The following is a 21,193-nucleotide window of genomic DNA, read 5'->3' as shown; positions in this document are numbered from 1 at the left end:
GTGGTCCCTGCCCTTCTCGGCTCCTGCACTGCCCACACTATGCGCTGCCGGGCCGAAAGACACGTGCTTCGGTTTTAACCCCTGTCTGCAAGAAATGTGACCTCAGCCAAAAACAGGCCGCTGGTCTGAGAAGAGAAATCATGAGTCATGGATTCGGGGGTTCGGACCTTGGAGCAGGCGGTGAAGTGGGCGTGCGTGGGCTGGTGGGGAAGAGGGCTGCGGAAGGACGCCACAGCCCTTCTCTCCTGGGCAGGATCCCCAGAAAACTGCCCCCTCGCCGTCGTCCAGCGCCCCCGTTCCCGACAGCTGTCTGCCAGGGCGCGGCCGGGGTCCGGGCGGGGCGGCGCTGTCGCTCCAGATCGCCGCCCCGCGGGCCACATCACCAAGGCCCGGGCTTCCCCGGCGGCGGCGCGGCTGCGCTTGCGCGGGACTGCCGCGCGGGGGCGGGGCGGCAGGGAGTCAGGGGGCCGCGGGCGCCGGCGGCCGGGCTGTCAGCTCGGAGACGCTGCGGAGCGAGGAGGCGCGGGAGCAGGAAGGAGCCGTGGGCTGGGAGCCGCTGTCCTCCCCGCCACCACCGGTGCTGGGGACTAGGTGAATGCCCCTTCCATCCCCCGCCCCGGGTGTCTCGGTCCGGTCTGAGGAGACGGGGACCCTTCTCCTCACACCGGCCGCTGCCGCCGCCGCGCTCCGGCACAGGTGACCGTGGAGGGGAAGTCTCGGCTTCAGCCGCTGCACCGCGTTCGGGCGCATCCCAGGTGCAGGAGGGAGGTGGGGCCGAGAGGCCTGGGCTCGGGACCCGGCGGCGGGGGCGCGGGGAGCGGTGGGAGCGGTCCCGCCCGAGTCGCCGTGCCCCCTGCGGACGCCTCCCGGGGCCGCCGGGTAGCGCCCGAGCCCAGGCCCCCGCGCCTGCCCCACATCGGGCGATGGGAAGCTGCTCCGCGGCCGCCGCGGATGAGCGGTCTCGGGCGCCCAAGGCAGGGGCAGGCGGCGGGTGGTTGACTGAGTGATGGCTGAAGGTGAGCTGGGATGGAGATGCTGCGAGGCTGGCTCGGGCACACCCCATATGCCTGTTCAGGGCTCCGCGAGGGCCCCGTCACCCTGTTCTTTCATTCTTCTCTTTATATATATGGAGGATATCTCAATTTTAAAAGCCCAAATGCTCATTTATAGAGAGAGATGACACATATGTATGTGCTACCTATATACATTGATATGTATATTACGTATATATGTCATCTTTTTTGTAGTGGACAATTTTTAAATTGAGATATACATCACATGCCATAAAACTCATCCTTCTAAAGTGTGGCTTTTAATATATTCACAAAGTTTTCCAAATATGACCACTATCCAGATCATCATCCCCAAAAGAAACCCTGTCTCTCTTAGTAGTCACTCCTCATTTCCCCTTGACCCCACCCCACTAGCCACCACTAATCTACTTGCTGTTTCTGTGGGTTTGCCTGTTGTGGAAATCTCATATAAATGGAAGCGTACAATATGTGGCTTTTTGGTCTGGCGTCTTTCACATACCGTAATGTGTTCAAGTTTCACTCATGTTGTAGTATGTATCAGTACTTTACTTTTTATAGCATATTAATATTGTTGTATCAGTGTACCACATTTGTTTATTCATCAGTTGGTGAACATTTGGGTTGTTTCCAGTTTTTGGCCATTGTGTGTAATGCTGCTATGCACATTTGTGTACAGGTTTTTGTGGACATGTGTTTTCAGTGCTCTTGGGTATATATACCTAGGAGGGCAATTGCTCTGTGTTTAACTTTTTGAGGAACTGCCAAGCAAAGCAGCTGTACCATTTTACATTCCCACCAAGCAGTGTATGAGGGTTCCAATTTCTTCACATCTTCCCCAAGGCTTGTTACTTTTTACTGGTTATTTTTTATTATAGCCATCTTAGTGAGTGTGGAATGGTATCTCTTTGTGGTTTTGATTTGCATTTGTCTAATGAATGGAGATGCTGAGCATCTTTTCATGTGCTTATTGGCCATTCATATATTTTCTTTGGAGAAAATGTCTGTTCATATCTTTTACCCATATTTTAATTGGGTTGCTTGGCTTTTTCTTTTTCTTTACTTATTTATTTATTTATTTATTTATTTATTTATTTATTTTGGAGACTGACTCTCAGTCTGTCACCCAGGCTGGAGTGCAGTGGTGCAATCTTGGCTCACTGCAACCTCCACCTCCGGGGTTCAAGCGATTCTCCTACCTCAGCCTCCCGAGTAGCTGGGACTACAGGCATGCACCACTTTGCCTGGCTAATTTTTGTATTTTTAGTAGAGACATGGTTTCACCATGTTGGCCAGGTTGGTCTCCAACTCCTGAATTCAAGTGATCTGCCCACCTTGGCTTCCCAAAGTGCCGGGATTACAGGCATAAGCCACCGCGGTCAGTCTGGGTTGCTTGGCTTTTTATTGAGTTTTATTGTTCCTTTATGGAAAAAAATTCTATTAATAGGTTTGGATACTGGCACTGACTTGAAAAAAATCCAGCCAATCTGATACTGAAAAACTTAATGCTTACTATTGGGTAAAGGTTGAATAAGTGCCACTTCAGTCTGTAAGAATACCCTACGTGTTCATTCTTGGACATCTTACTGCCCCTTTACATTTACTGCCCTGGTGTTTTGAGCAAGGCTACAGAAGGCATATTCCTGACTGGAGTCAAGAGAGACCACCCTTAATTGGTACTTTCATATATTCTATGCTCAATTTGAAAATCCCTGTTATCACGTTAATTGCAAGTTATTTATATTGGTGGCCAGCTGAACAAACTAACAATAAATGGCAAGAACAAATTACTCAAATTTTTATATGTTTAACTTCTCAGTAAAGTGGAGAATCTTGTTTTCTTAAGTTTGTGCAGTGTAGTTTTTATTACAATTATGTTCACGTGTGGGTGGTAAATAACTATTTTTGATGGCACAAAGGTTAAGAGCCACTTACAGCTAAATGAATGCTGCTGTGCTTATTTCATGGTTAATTTCTGAGTGCACACAAATTCACCATCAGGTCTTTCATAGCAAAAAACACCTAAAAAGTCCTGATGTTACCTCCCAGGAATTCAAACTCAATTTTCCACTGATCTAATATGATTGTTGATAAAGAAAAAAGTTATCCAATGATACTTGTTAAAGCATGGTAAAGAAGTCTATTCAGGACGACTGTGATAGGTGAAGGGACCATGGAATGAGATTTTGCAGTGTGGGAGGAAGACGAGGCTCAATTCTGAATATGGCATGGGCAAATGGGAATTTATAGCCAAGGAGCAGTGTTATGGTCAGTGGACAGAAAAGTACTGAGAGGAAACATCGGGGGTAATGGATATTCAGACCAAACCAACCTAACAGGATTCTTGCTGAAGACAGGCCAGGTGATCAGACACCACCTGGGGGACAGTGGAAGATGAGGAACCTAATCAGATTGTGAGGTTAATCAGGCAGCAAGGGTAATCAGAAAGCCAGGGCCGGCTGGGTGCAGTGGTTCATGCTTTTAATCCCAGCACTTTGGGAGGCCGAGGCGGGCTGATCACCTGAGGTTGGGAGTGCTAGACCAGACTGGCCAACACGGTGAAACCCTGTCTCTACTAAAAATACAAAAATTAGCCTGGTGTGGTAGTGGGCGCCTGTAATCTCTGCTACTCGGAAGGCTGAGGCAGGAGAATTGCTTGAACCCAGGAGGCAGTGGAGGTTGTAGTGAGCTGAGATCACGTCACTGCACTCCAGCCTGGGTGACGGAGCAAAACTTTGTCTCAACTCGAAAAAAAAAAAAAAAAAAAAAAAAAAAAAAAAAACGAGGGCCAAGAGTCAGGGGCTCTTGCTAAACTGACTTAGCAAGGTTCTTTGATAAAACCGCATTTTACAAGGAAGTGCGCAGATGGGCCTAGGAGAAGGTTCAGGAGCCTGAGTAAAATTTCGTCAAGAAAAGAATCTTTGTCATTGTTTAAAAGTATACTTCCCAATTTCCAAAACTTTATGGAAATACAAGTAAAGGTTTTCCAATGGAAATAATAGGTAAGCAACTGATAAAAAGCATGTGAAGCACAGCCTTACTCTGCTCATCAACCTACACATGACAAAATGATGGATATATGAATTAACCCTTTTATGCCCCTGCCTTTATTTAGAAGAATGAGGCTGGTAATTTCAGGTTTATAACCCAAAATGTGTTTTCACTTTGTTTTAACTAATGAAATTATTATCAAACATATTGAAAATATCAACTATCCAACCTAATATTGATTGTTACCAACTTACTCAATGATGTACAAATATCCTGCAGCTACAGATGTTTTCCCAAATTGTCCTTCTCTGCCTCCTGGAGTTTTTAGTGGCTCTTATTGGGAAGGACTGAAAGTAGAGGGCAGTGACAATTGGGAAACGATATGGAGGTATCCCTGAGAAGTGATGGTCACAGCTGACCTGTCTCCTTTATGGTAGATGAGGGTAGAGACCTCTTTTCTTCTCTCTGAACGTACTATAGTTAGATATATTTAGCTTAAAAATAACAAATATAGAACTATTTAGATGGAAATGACTAGAACTGTCAGTTACTCTATTTTAATGTGAATGGATTTAATCAGATTGCTTTCTTCTTGGTTAGCTACACTAAGGAAGTGGGAGTTTTGATTTGAGGAGGGATAGGAGATGTAAGTATTATGGGATCATGGAACATTTTGGAATTTTGGGCAAAATTTGCCCTATTTCTGAAAGTGAGGATGTTAAAAATGGAAAGCTTCGGCCGGGCGCGGTGGCTCAAGCCTGTAATCCCAGCACTTTGGGAGGCCGAGACAGGTGGATCACGAGGTCAGGAGATCGAGATCATCCTGGCTAACACGGTGAAACCCCATCTCTACTAAAAAATACAAAAAACTAGCCGGGCGAGGTGGCGGGCGCCTGTAGTCCCAGCTACTCAGGAGGCTGAGGCAGGAGAATGGCGTAAACCCGGGAGGTGGAGCTTGCAGTGAGCTGAGATCCGGCCACTGCACCCCAGCCTGGGCGACAGAGCAAGACTCTGTCTCAAAAAAAAAAAAAGAAAAATGGAAAGCTTCAGATAGCGTGAGGGATCTGAAACATGAGAAAAGACTGAAACAATTTGGAAGGAAAGGTTGTAGGATATAAAGACAGATTCGATTTATTTAGACATTTTTGCCCAAGAAAAATGTCTGAATAGGAAAAGTGGGAACCTTTTCCTTCATTTGATCCCTCTTCCCTTTTGCCTGCCTGCTTCTCCATGCTAACTGTTCTAGGACCCGGAAATCAGACTGGGATTACTGTTGTTCGTGTTGAAGCTTTCAAGTGTGCTAGTTACACCCCTTTTCTCTCCAGATTCTAGTCAAATTGAGATCAGACTCAAGCCAGATGAGGATTTAAATACTATTAAAATAGTAGTGTAATTTTCATTTCTGATTAAAGCTAGATTGGGGAACTGAGCTTAGACCCATGCTTACTGTTCTTTCTTAATTTACCTACACAGATGAAACTGTTGCACCAGGAAATGGAAGGGAAAGTCCTGTCCTAAGGAGCTTATCTTGTAGGAGTTACAATGGAAAGGAAAACTTTCTGTCCTTGAGGGCACAGCAAGTCCAAGAGAGCCAGTGAGAGCTCAGGGGTGGAGCCTGTCTGAAAAGTTGACCTTTATACCTATCCTAGCAATTAGATAAGTCACTTTCCTGCGGAAGGAACCAGTGATGGGGGTGGAGAGAAAGAAAAGTGTTCCTTTAATCTTGTTTTCTCCTACTTAGAGGAGTGCAAGTTCTGTTGTCATTGCAGAGAGAAGTAAACAGCCATCCTCTCATAGTTAAGTATGTTATGGGAAATAGTGTTTTGTAGGCTAGCCTAGGAACTAATTCACCATTTATAAAAATGAACTGACTATATATTTTCCTTGGAAATAGCTAAATCTCTTAGAAACTTTTGAGTGATTATTTTACTGTGTGGTTAAATATATAGATTATTCAAGTATATCTCCTTGTTTTACCAGTACTGGTTAAATATTTATGGAATGTCTAATACATAACAGGCACTGGGCTAGGCTTTGGGATTCTGTGATGAACAAGAATGGGTCCTTGCTCTAGTTTACTACCTAGAAAAACAATTAGTACAAGTTCCATTACAATAAAGCATAATAAGCATTAGTTAAGTGTAGAGTGCTTTGGAACGACAGAAGTAGGGGAACTTATCTATGAGGGCCAGGGACATGATGTTTAAGAGCTGAGATCATAAGTTGAATAGGAAGTAGCTAGGTAAAAGGGAAGAGTGAGGTTGACCAAAAGTGTTTTGAGCAAAAAGAACATGTGGAAAGGCCAAGAGGTGTGCGAATGTGGTACACTAAAGTGACATATTTTTTTCTTTAACTGCAGGCACCTACTAGTAGATTGTGAAAGCAAATTAGTGAGTTGTAATCCAGATGTTTTTTTTTTTTTAAAGAAATACAGTAGAAAATCAGGGTGTGTCACTCAGATACTTACTGGATTGTAGGAGTAAGTAGGGGTGTTTATGCAGGATTTAGTTAAGTTGTTAAAGAATTTGGATTTATCTTAGTGGAAATAACAAGCTATTGAAAAGTTCTAATTGGGGTCTGATTAGAGATCTTTAGAAAAAGATCTCTTTGAGTACCTGGTCTTTCTTAACTTGAATGTAAACTTCAAATTCATTGGCCCAGCATTACAGGTATTCCAAAACCTGGTTCCAATCTATTTCTTGTAAAAAATCTTCCCACTGTTTTTGTTATTGGAATCTCCCAGTTCATAAAGATTCGTTTGCCTAAGTACCTTTGCACCAAGACCAAAAGGTCTGTGAGAACAGATTTCTCTGGCAACTAGTATAGTGCCTGGCTCACCATAGAGACTAAGCAAATCTTCGTTGATAGAGTCTAACTACCTTTAATATGAGGAACGTTATGCAGTAGTAGACATGACGTTGCTGTTTCTAGTAATGTCTGCTTTGGGACAAAGAAAAAGTTTTCATTCAAATTTTTTTTTCTCAGTTGAAATCATCTTAGTGATAGAATTGCATATATTTATTAAAAGATAATTTAACAAAGGTCATTCTTATATTGAAACAGTAGTAGAGATAATAAAAAGGACAATGAACATTGTGGTTTTGATGTTTCTTCTCCCAGGGAGTACAGGGCAGTGACACAGATTGCTCACAGGAGCAGCCAATCCAGAAATCATTTCTGTTTTGTTTGAATTTAGAGGCATTCTCTGAGCACTCACCCAAAGGCAGTTTTAGAAAAATGGCTAAGGACAAAAGGAATAAATTATTAGGTTGGTGCAAAAGTAATTGCAGTTTTTGCAATTAAAAGTAATGACAAAAACTGCAATTACTTATGCACCAACCTAAATGGATGAAAATATATCAATCATATGAGCTTAATGAAGAGTCAACAGTAAATAGATTTTGTTCTTACAAATGAAAATAGAACATCCATATAGCCTAAAGAATTTACAAATAAGAATTTAATGATGTCAGTTTGTTGCCAGAGAATGAATGATTCTACTGTCACAGTATTATGACTTCACAGAATTAAATTGTGAAACCCAACCATAGAGGAAGGATTCTTTCAGTGTTTGGTTCTGATCAGTGGTAAAATAAGTTATGATAAGTTCATGAAAGGTAAGGAAATTTCAGTTCTGATTCAAATTTATCTTACTAAATTTTTGATTTGTGAAAATTTTGCTCATTAATTTTTAAGTTAGGGTTTATGTATCTTAAACTGGAATGCCAAAATCAAATTTTGCTAATATGGGATGGCTTTTAAAAAGCACTCAGAGAATTTTATCTTTTTATATTCCCTAGAGTCTTATTTTAAGCAGTACATTGTAGAACTAAATGGAAACTGTTAACTTGTATAAATTTCTCCTAAGGAAATAACTCTAAATATGGGAAAGTATTAGGCACAGAGATATTCATTTTCATTGCAAGGTAATTTAGCCAAATAATGTCCTGCTATAGGGAAATTATTTACTAAAATATGGCAATGCATTTGAAAAAGTTTAACCGTTAAAAATTCTTTTATAGAGCAGTAGTTTCTTCCTGTTAATTACTTTTTAAATTAAAAAGTAAAAAGTACTCAATTTAAAGAGAAGTTCAAATAATATAAAAATATGCAGAATCAAAAAAAGTGAAAATGGTATTTCAATCTTGCTTATATTACTGCTTACCCCTCCCCCAGCCACTTCAATCTAGGCATACCCAGTTCCTTAGAGGTAAATGCTTTGAGCACTTTGGTATTTGCCTTGCAGATCTTTTTCTAATCCAGTGGTTTTTAAACTGTGAGGAGGAGTTTCAGGGTCTTCTCAAGTTGGATAACATGGGGACCCAGTGGTTGGAAACCAGGGTGCTTCAATGGGTACTATTTTGCTTTTACAAAACTGTTTTATTTGTTAGGATTTCACATAGGGTTTAATTTAAATAAAGGGTTCCTCTGCATTGAAAATAAAGGTTTAGCCAACCACAGTTCCTGTAGTCCCAACTACCTCAGGAGACTGAGGTGGGAGGATGGCTTGAGTTCAGGAGTTCGTGACCCACCCTGGGAAAAGTAGTGAGACTGTGTTAGTCCATTCTCACAGTGCTATAAAGAAATACCCAAGACTGCCTAATTTATGAAGGAAAGAGGTTTAATTGACTCACAGTTCCGCATGCGGAGGCCTCAGGAAACTCATAGTCGTGGTGGAAGGCAAAGGGGAAGCAAGGGCCTTCTTTACATGGCAACAAGAGAGAGAAAAGTGTGAGGAGCGAAGGCAGAACAGTCCCTTATAAAACCATCAGATCTCATGGGAACTCACACACTTTCACGAGAACAGCGTGGGGGAATCCACCCCCATGATCCAACTACCTCCGTCCAGGTCTCTTTCTAGACACGTGGGGATTATGGGGATTACAATTCAAGATCAGATTTGGGTGGGGACACAACCAAAGCATATCAGAGCCCCTGTCTCAAAATTAAAATCAATGAATAAATGGAAGTTTAAAAACAACTGTCCTAATTTAGAAAACAAAGTCCTAAGCCCCCTAGTCAGGCATTCCATGTCTTCCCCAAGTTTCTCATTTTGCTGCTTGGTCATATTGAATCTTCTCTTCATATCTTCCCATTTTCCCATCATTTTCTGCCTGATTACCGTTCACCTCATTGAAAGGCACTTTTCCGTCTCTCCCCTCCCAGCCTCCCCTCAATTTCTCTAAATCTTACCTTTCCTTAAAGGTTCAGTGTACCAGCCAGGCACGGTGGCTCACGCCTGTAATCCCAGGACTTTGGGAGGCTGAGGTAGGCGGATCACCTGAGGTCGGGAGTTTGAGACCAGCCTGCCCAACATGGAGAAGCCTTGTCCGTACTAAAAATACAGTATTAGCCAGGCGTGGTGGCGCATGCCTGTAATCCCAGCTACTCAGGAGGCTGAGGCAGGAGAATTGCTTGAACCCAGGAGGCAGAGGTTGTGGTGAGCCGAGGTTGCGCCATTGCATTCCACCCCGGGCAACAAGAGCGAAACTCTGTCTTAAAAAAAAAAAAAAGTTTAGCTCACCATCATTTTATTCATTCCTCCTTTCAGCTTGTAGTTGGTGAACACTTACATTTTGTCCAATACTGTGTAGGTAATATGCAGAATTTTGTAGCAAAAGCTCATAGACTAATAAAGGATGATCTTAATGTAAATAGGTGAAATAATGTGTTATAAAGCAAGAGCATTCTGGGAGCAGGTACTAAAGTTTTAAGTGGTCTCTTATTTCTTCCACACTGTTTTATATTGGTACTTATAAACAAGGCAATTTATGATATTACTTTTCTGGATCTTCAGAAAATATTTGTTCATTTTATTTATTTATTTATTTGTTTGAGATGAAATTTCTCTCTTGTTACCCAGGCTGGAGTGCAATGGTATGATCTCGGCTCACCGCAACCTCTGCCTCCTGGGTTCAAGCAGTTCTTCTGTCTCAGCCTCCCGAGTAGCTGGGACTACAGGTTTGCGCCACCATGCCCAGCTAATTTTGTATTTTTAGCAGAGACAGGGTTTCTCCATGTTGGTCAGGCTGGTCTTGAACTTCCAACCTCAGGTGATCCGCCTACCTCGGCCTCCCAAAGTCCTGGGATTACAGGCGTGAGCCACCGTGCCCAGCCATATTTGTTCATTTATTGAGTAACAGAAGACAGTGCAGAGATAGTTCACTTATGAATCAGAGGTGAAACCTGGGAAGGAGCTATTTCCATTCTTGAGCAATAAACTGTGTTCAAAAATAACTTGAATCCAGTTTACTGGGTTCCAGTGTTGGGCATGAAAGGAGCTGAGAGGGAACACTGATGATACACCTTGGTTCTATCATCCTCGTGCCCATGGCTGCGTACACTGTTGCTGGAGGATTAGAACACAGAGAAATATCTGCAGTGGCTTCCTTATCATTAACTGGTTAGTCAGAAAGTCATGAACTCAAGTCCTGTGTCTTTATCTTACTAACGTTGTAACTTTGGGCATATTATCTAACCTCTCTGAGATGCAGTTTTCTAAACTGTAAAGGATGAACATACCTATCTTCTAGGTTTTTCACAAAAGATAAAATGAGGTCAGTATATATAAGAGAAACCGATTCTTTTTGCTTTAAGTAGTGTTGATGTAGATAGAATGGGTGATCTCCTTTCCTTTAGGTTTAAGTTTTTACATATTTTGTAGGACTTATTGATTAGAGTTTAGTTCTTTGGAGCAGCGCTTTTTTAGTCTGAGCGTGGCATTTTGATAAGCTATTCATATTCCTGGTAAGTGTAAATGATATAGTAAGCAAATTAGGCCAAAGGACTACTTCCTGGAGAAATAAACATTTTTTTCATCATTATCCAATGTATTCTACTGGGACTTAACAAAGGGCTACTGTTATAAATATGACAAAGAAAGCAAAATTTTTAGGGATCCCTAGCTCCCAAAAGCTCAGCTGCTACATTTTATCTGCTACGTTCGCCTGTCTTTTAGATAAGAAACAATAAAGAATTTCCATAACAACAATTTTAATTATTTCAGAGAAAAGTCAGCAAACTGTGTTGTCACATTTCTAGATTAGTGGAGTTTCAAAATGACCCCAGGCAAACTCATGGTGGATTCTAATGCTTTCATGAGTTCTGGTTGAGTAGACTTAGTTCATTAGCCCAGGATAACCCTTATTGTGTGAGTTAAGATAATCTGGTTTATTTGTAAGTTATAAAAATGTTATTTAGATGTCTTTTGTGAATTAAAATATATGTGAGATATGATATTTAGATTAAAAAAAACAGTATTAGGGCTAGTTCCTAATCCAACTTTCATTGTCTTTTTTTCCTTTTAAAACATTGTGATTCCCTGAAGACTTGTACTTTTTGGTATACATATGTACTGTTTAGTATGTATTTATATTCGTCAGTGCACACACATATATATATGTAAAATATGTATGTAATTTAAAAATATACTGGCAGTTTAATGAAAAATAGAATGTTATATAAAATATAAATACTAAAATCCAGTTGATTTTTTAATAGAAAATTAGAACAAAACAGTTTATCTTAAAATTAAAAGCCAGTGGCCAGGCATGGTGGCTCACACCTGGAATCCCAGCACTTTGGGAGGCTGAGGCGGGTGGACCTGATGTCAGGAGTTCCAGACCAGCCTGGCCAACATGGTGAAACTTCGTCTCTACTAAAAATATAAAAATTAGCCGAGCATGGTGGTGTGCACCTGTGGCCCCAGCTACTCAGGAGGCTGAGGCAGAAGAATTTCTTGAACCCAGGAGGTGGAGGTTGCAGTGAGCCGAGATAGCACCGCTGCACTCCAGCCTCAGGATAGCACCGCTGCACTCCAGCCTCAGCAACAGAGTGAAAAAAAAAAAAAAAAAAAAAAAAAAGATAAAAATAAATTAAAAGCCAGCAATTCAATACAGTAATGTACAACATTTTTGTGATTGTATGACATAGTATATTTCATTAGTAAGAAGAGAAAGAGGTGGGAAGTTAGATTTTGAGCCTTTTATGAAAATGTGTAATAATAGTGATGAATAGTAATAATATTAGCTAACATTTATTGAAGTCTGTTCTAAGCACTTTATATGTATTAAGTCATTTAATCCCCACAATAAACCAGTGAAGGAGATGTATTTACATGAGAAAACTGAGGTATGGAGGCATAGGTCCCACCGTTTGTGAAAGTCGGGATGTAAGCCAGTTTGACTCTGAAGCCCTAGCTCTTAACTGCTCTTATTATCATTATTGTGTTGACACTTCTTGACAGTTAATTTTTGGAAGCAGATTGTCTCTCTTAATTGAAGTGTAAAGATTTGACAAAGAAGTCACTTGAAATTCCCCCATAAAAATCACTCAATACAAGTCATATTTCATCAAATGAAAGCATTGCAAACATCTCAGTAAACTTTGTACAATTTCAAACATAGCATAAAGTACTTGCCATAAAGATTCCACATGAATAATACAACTTTAAATAAGTAGTTAGTATTCTCTTTTTAAAAATGTGCCTGGGCCAGGTGTGGTGGCCCATACCTGTAAACCCAACACTTTGGGAGCCCAAGGTGGGAAGACAGCTTGTGGCCAGGAGTTCAAGACCAGCCTGAGCAATGTAGTGAGACTGTCTCCACAAAAACTTTTTAAAAATTAGTTCCAGTTACTAGGGAGGCTGAGGTGGGAAGATTGCTTGAGCCCAGCAGTTCAAGGAAAAAGTGAGCCGGGAACACACCACTGCACTCCATCCTGTTCCTCCTGGGCAACAACGTGAGACCGTATCTCTACAAAAAAAAAAAAAAAAAAAAAAAAAAGAAAGAAAAAGAAAGTGCCTGATTGAAATTTGTAAACTTAGTTATGGGATTTTGATTGTTTAAGGATTTTATAACCTGAATTTAAAACTCCTATGCTACTTCTTAGAATAAAAAATCTATTCCTTTCTCAATCCCTGGGAACAATGCTTGATATGCAGTTGAAGCATGTTTGAGTGCTAGAAAGGGTTGCCAAAAAAGATTTTAAAAAATTTAATGTTTTATCATTTTTTAAAAACAATGAAGTAGAATTCATGGGGAAAAATCATACCTTTTTGTGACTCTTTTTTTTTTTTTTTGAGACAGAGTCTCACTCTGTGCCCAGGCTGGAGTGCAGTGGCGCCATCTCAGCTCACTACAAGCTCCACCTCCTGGGTTCACACCATTCTCCTGCCTCAGCCTCCCGAGTAGCTGGGACTAGCGCCTGCCACTACGCCCAGCTAATTTTTGTATTTTTAATAGACACGGGGTTTCACCGTGTTAGCCAGGATGGTCTCGATCTCCTGACCTCGTGATCCACCCACCTCAGCCTCCCAAAGTGCAGGAATTACAGCCATGAGCCACTGCGCCCTGCACCTTTTTGTGACTCTTATACTTGTTTTGTTTGGCGTTATTTTCATTTTGAATTATATGTGATGGATTGAAGGGAAAATACACCATGGACTTGGTGTATCACCTTGCTTCACCTTGGAGGTTGATGGTTCATTTGTAGTTATTTATTCACAAGTATGTAACCGATATAAAATATAAGTGAATTATGGCTATGAAAAAATGGAGTACAGCAGAATTCTGAATTGTCTGAAAGTATTTAGGATGTATTAATTGAATGAAGGCTGTCACCTTTTATTTAAGGATAACTGTAGAATATTGATTGAGAAAATTTTTTGGATATGTTATGAAATGGAAAAAGCAGGTTGGAAAGCAGTATGTCCAATTTGAGCCTATTTTTGTTTTAAACGTGTATTTGGAAAAAATATAAATTTATATATACCAATATGTCATCAATGACTATCTCTGGATGGTGGATTTTCAGGATAAACAGTTTTTATTTATCTTTTGTTGTTTCTTTTTCTTTTCTTTTCTTTTTTTTCTTTTTGAGATGGAGTCTTGCTCTGTTGCCCTTGCTGGAGTGCAGTGGTGCGATCTTGGCTCACTACAAGCTCCACCTCCCACGCTCACGCCATTCTCCTGCCTCAGTCTCCTGAGTAGCTGGGACTATAGACGCCCGCCACCACGCCCAGCTAATTTTTTGTATTTTTAGTAGAGACAGAGTTCCACCATGTTAGCCAGGATGGTCTCAATCTCCTGACCTTGTGATCCCCCTGCCTCGGCCTCCCAAAGTGCTGGGAATACAGGTGCTACTGTTCCCAGCCTTCTTTTTTTTTCATTATTTATTATTTTTATTTATTATTTTTTTTTTGAGATGGAGTCTTGCTCTGTTGCCTAGGCTGGAGTGCAGTGGTGTGATCTCAGCTCACTGCAGCCTCGCCTCCTGGGTTCAAACGATTCTCCTGCCTCAGCCTCTGGAGTAGCTGGGATTACAGGTGTGCGACATCACGCCTGGCAAATTTTTATATTTTTAGTAGAGACAGGGTTTCACCATGTTGGCCAGGCTGGTCTCGAACTCCTGACCTCAGGTGATCTGCCCACTTTGGCCTCCCAAAGTGCTAGGATTACAGACATGAGCCACCATGCCTGACCTCTTTTTTTCTTTTTCTTTTTACATTGAATACATATTACTTTTATGAAAAAAATTAAAACAATGGGAGAGAACTCTATGCCAGTGGATATTAGAAACACACTTTTAAATAATCTGGGAAAGAAGGGTAGTTGGGAATTTTTATGAGCAAAGATCACTATATGACAGCTAAATTGGCCTTTGGGGTGGTTTTGAGAATAGTTTTAGCCTAAATTTCATTTTGGGCTTAGAACCCTCCAGAAAAGAGTTCTTTTGAAAACAAACCCACAAACTGCCATTTGAATGAAATAGTGCTCAGCCCTGACCAAAGGGTAGAAGAGAAACTTGATTGCAGGAGTAAAGAACTCAGAGTTAGGTCATTGTTTCAACTTGATGCCCAGATAATTGAGTAACATGATACTGTGTACCTGTGATTTACGTAATCTCAATTTAGTCTCTTGTGATGAGTTGGTGCACCTGAACTGATTTATGGAAAGTGCAGTTTGGGGAAGGTAGAAGATTGGCCTCATCCCCTGGGTGGTGCCATTACGAAGGTGTCCCAGAGAGGGAAGGTGATGTTAGACCACCACCTGAGGAAGACCTCGGTGTGGAGGCTGCCCACTTTATCATCTAATGGGAGGTAATGTGCTTCAGTGCCACCAGTTCATGGTAGAGTGCTACTTCTCTCTGGGGATAGGGGAAAGAGAAGGGCTTAGTGGATGAGTGCTCCAAGTAAGTATTTAACATGTGATAGCCGTGAAAATTATGAGATATTCGTGGTCTAAGATTGTAGAATAAAAATGATAACCTTATAGATGGCAAGTAATTGTTTTCTTTTACATTTTTTTTCCCGCAGTTACAAAATTTAATAGAGTGAAAACAGAGCTCCCATACAAAGGGAGGGGACCCAAAGAGGGTAGCCGTTGCTGGCTCGACTGCCTGGGTTTATATCCCGATCATTGTCCCTCCCACTGTGCTCTCAGGTGATAGATGATTGGCTATTTCTTTACCTCCTGTTTTTGCCTAATTAGCGTTTTAGTGAGCTCTCTTTACTACCTGATTGTTTGGGTGTGAGCTAAGTTGCAAGCCCCGTCTTTAAAGGTGGATGCAGTCACCTTCCCAGCTAGGCTTAGGGATTCCTAGTTGGCCTAGGAAATCCAGCTAGTCCTGTCTCTTAGTTCCCCCTCTCAACTTGGAAAACTCAAGTGCTGTTGAGGAGGTTGGCTGACGACTGCTCTAGCTGCTTCCTGCTGAATTGGGGTGTAATAGGGGTTGTGCTGTTGAGATTTCCTTGGGAAGTGTGCCTTCAATGTCATTAACATCGGAGCATGGGCTAGCAGGCTGGTCCAGGGGTCCTGGGTAGATCTTAGTCATGGACTGCATCTGGGGCTCCATTTGAAGAACAATTTGTAGCTTTACAGCTTAGATTCTGGAAGAGACACACTTAACAAGGAGGTTAAAGATACAGGATCCAAAGAGGAATAACAATATTATAGCTGCTAGAGGTCCTAAGAAGGGGAGAATCCAGGGCATCCATTGGCTGAGGAGGCCCCAGGGTCCAGTGTTTTGAAGCTCCTCTGTTCTACATTGTATTCAATTTCGAATTTCTTTAACTTTCTCAGCGAGGATTCCAGATTGATTAACATAATTTACTTTTCTTAGAAAGATGATTTTGTTTTTCTTCTAAACATTGATACGTTGGCTCCCTTTCTGCCTTTCTCTCCTCTTAAAAAGAAGGTTTTTGCTTTTTTTTCCTTTTAAACTTTAACCCATTGGCATCTTTTCTGCACCTTAAAATTCTGGAAGCTTTTAACTTTCAGTTTAATTATACAGAGTCAAGTGTGTATTTTAATTTGGTCCCAGAGTGGGTTTTGCATTTTAAAAATTGAACTGTGAGAGTATAAAAATGTGTTAAGGATAAAGTATGAAAGTATACTTTTATATGAATCCTGAATAACAATTTCTACTCATTTGAAATGCTAATGAACTGCAGTTATTTAGTTTCTAAATTTAGCTATTTCAGATTTATAAGTGCCAGGGAACTCACTATTTCTTGTAGGTATTTTTTATAAGCTGACTCTGTGTAACAAGATAGAGTACATAAGAATAAAACATAAATAATACAACTTACAGAGTACCAGAGAAAATGAAACTAGGAGTATACCATTAGATGAGTAAGTCAGTTATGAAATTTGAGTCTCAGATGTAGCTGTAAGTTTCCTCACTGCTAAAGTAAAAAAAGCTGGCTCAATTTTTATTGAAGAAAAGCAAAAATACTATTTTTAAGTAGTAAGGCCTTCTGTAGCTGTAATTTCTAAATAAACGTTCCCGTGACTATATAGGAGAGGAGGTGCTGAGTGATGAGGAGGTAAAGTTCTCTGAAATCATTTGCAGGAAATTTATGAATTGTGTCTTTTTTTGTTTGTTTTGAGACTCTGTAGCCCTTTTTTTTTTTTTTTTTTTTCGAGACAAGCTCTCACTCTGTAGCCCAGGCTGGAGTGCAGTGACACGATCATGGCTTACTACAGCTTTGACTTCTCAGGCTCAGGTGATCCTCCCACCTCAGTCTCCAGAGTAGCTGAGAATACAGGCATGCGCCACCATGCCTGGCTAATTTTTGTATTTATTTAGAGTTGGGTTTCTGCCATGTTGCTCAGGCTGGTCTCAAACTCCCTGGCTCAAGCGATCCACCTGCCTCGGCCTCCCAAAGTTCTAGGATTACAGGTGTGAGTCACTGTGCCCCGCCACATGTCAATTGTAAGAGAGAGTCATTAAGTGTTTGGTAGTTTTTAAAAAATAAGATACATGTAAGAAATGTTTAAGATAGAGTAGGGGAAATAAATATACCTCTCTTTTTTTGTTGTTTAAAAGCACTTTCTCAACTTCAAAATAGAGTTCTCTAATTCACCTTGTTTGCATCCATCTACTGATTGACTTGTCTTAGACAGCAGTGCTAATACTTTTGTTAATTGTTTGTTCCTGTATTATAAAAACTGTTTATTCATCGCTCTCAGTGTAATCAGAATTCCAAGTTAAATGATTGAATTATTTTTCACTTTTTAAAATTTAATTTAAGTTCTGGGAGACATGTGCAGAAGGTGCAGTTTTGTTACATAGGTTTACGTGTGCCATGGTGATTTGCTGTACCTATCAACCCATCATCTAGGTTTTAAGCCCCACATGCATTAACTATTTGATATTTTTCACTTTTCAGTCGCCTGGTTTGATAGGAGCTAGATATAATCTAACTGATAGAATGAACTGTACTCTGTTTATGCAATCTACTTAGGTCTTTGGACACGTAGCATATTTATTCTGTCAATATTTTCTCAGTTACGAGTTGGTTTAACTGGATTGTGTTTGAGTTGATTGATTGGCTTGCTTCTGATGTATCCTTCTTCCAAATAAAAATTCCTTTAAAAATTTATATTAATTTTTTTTGGGAGGCTGGAGTTGAGGGTTGTGATTCTGAGAACAAAATCAGTGGCTCTGGGTCTGGTTTTATTTCAAAAATTATTTTAGATGTATTGAGGATTTATTATATAGAGGATTTATTCAATGTATCTGTTATTTCTTCTGTAGGCTTAAACAAATCCTTTACAAATGTTTAGGCATGTAGAAACTTTAGGATTGATAAATGTTATGACATTATTCTTTTCTATCAGTGGGCAACCCTAGAACTGAGCAATTGTTTTATGGAATCAGCTAGCTTTGGGGTATCAGTAGCTAAATTGTGTCTGTGATGTCTCAAGCGCTCGTATTTGTGCAGATAATTCAGGACCATCCAGTTTACAGCAATTCAGTGTTACTGACATGACAGTTAATTGTCCTTTCACCTCTCTTCCATGTTCCCCAACTTGTTAAGAAAGTTTGACATCACTGTCTGTTTCCTAAATTAAACCTATGTGAGTTCTTGAATTCAGTTTCAGTGGAAAGTTTCTAGGTTAAGCAAAAAAGTCAAGATTTTTCTTAGGAGCTAACTTTTCTTATTTTTAATTTTTTTTAATTTTTACTGTTTTTTAGATGGAGTCTTGCTTTGTTGTCTAGGCTGGAGTGCAGTGGTATGATCTCGGCTCACTGCAACCTCTGCTTCCCGGGTTCAAGCAATTCACCTGCCTCAGCCTCCCAAGTAGCTGGGACTACAGGTGTCTACCACCATGCCCAGCTAATTTTTTGTATTTTTAGTAGAGATGGGGTTTCACCCTATTGGTCAGGCTAGTCTCGAACTCCTGACCTCAGGTGATCCACCTGCCTTGGCCCTCCAAAGTGCTGGGATTACAGGCATGAACAAACTACCATGCCCTGCTAGGAGCTAACTATGTATTTTAGCAAAAAAAAAAAAAAAAAAAAAAAGGGAGATACTTTCAGATACTTTCATTCCATTTTAGAGGTGAGCCTTTAAAAAAAAATAGCAAACAGAAAGAGAGGAGGTATAAAGAAAAAATGAAAAGAACACTTGCAGAGTGGCAAAAGTAAGAATATATAATGACCATAAAGAGTCAATTTCTGGGTGTGTCTGTATGTGTGTGTGAGTGTGTGTGTGTGTGATAGTACCATGGATTTTAGTATGTTTATATAAATATACATACCTGCTCAACAAGTTGGGATTTTCAACTAAATGAAATAATTACTGGTAATAGATTGCATTAGAACTTCTTCTTTTATTGTTGTGGGAAGAAAACAAAACATTAAACTCCAATTTAATACCTTCCTTAGTAATTAAGAATGACCTGTGTCTCCTGACTCTCAGCTCTGCTAGATTTCCTAAGCATTGTTATTTAACTTTTGCAATGGAATAGAATGCCTCTTTCAGTGCAATAGGCAGAGTTTCTCCAAGATTCTGGTTTGGTAAATCCACACACATACAATATACTTCATTTTCTTTACTTTTTTAAAAAAGCAATTTTATGGCTGGGCACGGTGGCTCATGCCTGTAATATCAGCACTTTGGGAGGTATAGGCAGGAGGAAGTGATCACTTGAGGCCAGGAGTTTGAGACCAGCCTGGGCAACATAGCAAGACCCTGTCTCTACAAGATATTTAAAAATTAGCTGGGTGTGGTGTCTTGCACCTATAGTCCTAGCTACTTGGGAGGCCGAGGTGCAAGGATCACTTGAGCCCAGGAGTTTGAGGCTTCAGTGAGCTATGATTGTACCACTGCACTGTAGCCTGAGTGACAGAGCAAGAACCTTTTTTATTTTTGTAAGTAAAGTTGAATTCATAAGGAGCGTCTGATCTTATTTTCTTTTAAGTCAGTGATTCCCTGACATGACTCTATAAACCAGTGGTAAACTATGACAAAGCTCTCGCAGGGAACATGAAATGAACTTTTCCATAAATGTAAATGTGTTCGATGAAAAGGACTGCCCTTTAGTCTGAGATTTTGTCCTTTCTATATTTTGGCATTAAAATGTATGCTCATTTTTTAGGAAAAGACTGTTTTATGACTTTGTAAAATTTCGGAGGAAATTTACGTTTTTGAGATTCAAATGTTTGGAAGCCAGTGTTTTAAAACTCCTTGACCATAGACTGGAACCTTTAAGTGCTCAGTATGTCAGAGAGACTCTTCTAAACTAAAATGGATAGGAATCTATGGGTCAGATTACTTTTTAAGACATACACTTTTTAAGTTAGCTTTTGTTAGATTATGCTGTGGTAACAAACAATTCCAAACTCTCAGTGGCTTTCCGGGACAAAGCTTTATTTCTTTCTCCTGTTATGTGTAGCCTGTGGATTGATGTGGGGTGGCTGTGGTCGCTGTATCTCTCCATGTGTCTTTGTCTTGGGACCCAGTCTGAAGAAGCAGCAACTGCCTACGACATGCCATTCTCATGATAAAGAGACATAGCTGAATTGTTTCTGTTTGTAGGTGTTGCTGATGCTCTTATTCTGTTGGCTAAAGGGAGTCCCATGGCCAAACCTGATGCTATTGCAGATGAGGAAGTATAATTCTCCTATAGTCCCTGCAAATAACATGGCAACAGGTAGGGACAAGAATCCTCCTGCAGGAGGGGAGCAATAATGGGGAGTAATAATAACATCCATCACAGTATCAATCACATTGAAGCAGTCTTGTATATGCACAATTTGAAAAACAATAATAAGCACTAGGTACCTACCACCAAACTTAAAAAATATAACCAATACCTTTGTAACCTCCTGGGTGCTTTTGTATCACTTCACCAAATGTAAGCACTCTCTTGAAATGTGTGTTTATCATAACCTTATTTTTATATTACGTTGTATTGATATGCCACAATTTATCCTTTCTCATAGATTAATTCCTTTTTTTTTCTAGTATGAATAATGCTACCAAGAACATTCTTTCATGTGTCTTCCGGCGTAGTGTGTATTTCCTTAGGGCAGGGATTTAAGGATGAAAATGCTGGATTGTGGGGTACATGCCTCTCAGTTTCGGTAGATAATGCCAAATTGTTTTCCAAAGTGGTTTTGGCAGTTTATACTTGCACAAGTAGGGCTGTATGCATTACCACTGCGTACATCCTTGTTCACGCTTGAAAACCTGATAATATCAAATGTCTGGTATATTAGGTATAAATCAGATTCCTTTTTGAATGTATCAGGAGGTGCTTCTCAAAGTAACACAAATCCTTTGGGATACCATTTAAAGTGCAGATTTCTATCCAGGAGGTTGAGTTGGGATGAGAGCTGACTGAGGTCCTGCATTTCTTAGTCTCCCAGTTGATGCCATG

At 40.4% G+C, this 21,193-nt stretch overlaps 1 protein-coding gene across 6 annotated transcripts in view; it reads left to right on the top strand.

Annotated features, from left to right (window-relative positions):
• Nucleotides 1-461: 461 nt before the first annotated feature.
• The window catches only part of SLC41A2 (solute carrier family 41 member 2), a 141,013-nt gene continuing 120,281 nt past the window's right edge, over nucleotides 462-21,193 (top strand). Inside the window, exons 1-2 of one of the 6 annotated variants that reach the window (XM_050748473.1) lie at nucleotides 14,827-15,120; nucleotides 20,350-20,464. The gene's annotated coding sequence lies outside the window, so the exon portion shown is untranslated. Of the gene's footprint in view, nucleotides 697-7,484; nucleotides 7,640-14,826; nucleotides 15,213-20,349; nucleotides 20,465-21,193 lie in introns of those variants that run through there. The other 5 variants (XM_050748472.1, XM_050748474.1, XM_050748475.1 and 2 more) reach the window with 5 other exon arrangements.

This window comes from Macaca thibetana, chromosome 11 (assembly GCF_024542745.1).
Source record: "Macaca thibetana thibetana isolate TM-01 chromosome 11, ASM2454274v1, whole genome shotgun sequence".
Taxonomy (NCBI): domain Eukaryota; kingdom Metazoa; phylum Chordata; class Mammalia; order Primates; family Cercopithecidae; genus Macaca; species Macaca thibetana.
This window is presented reverse-complemented; position numbering and strand designations above follow the sequence as displayed.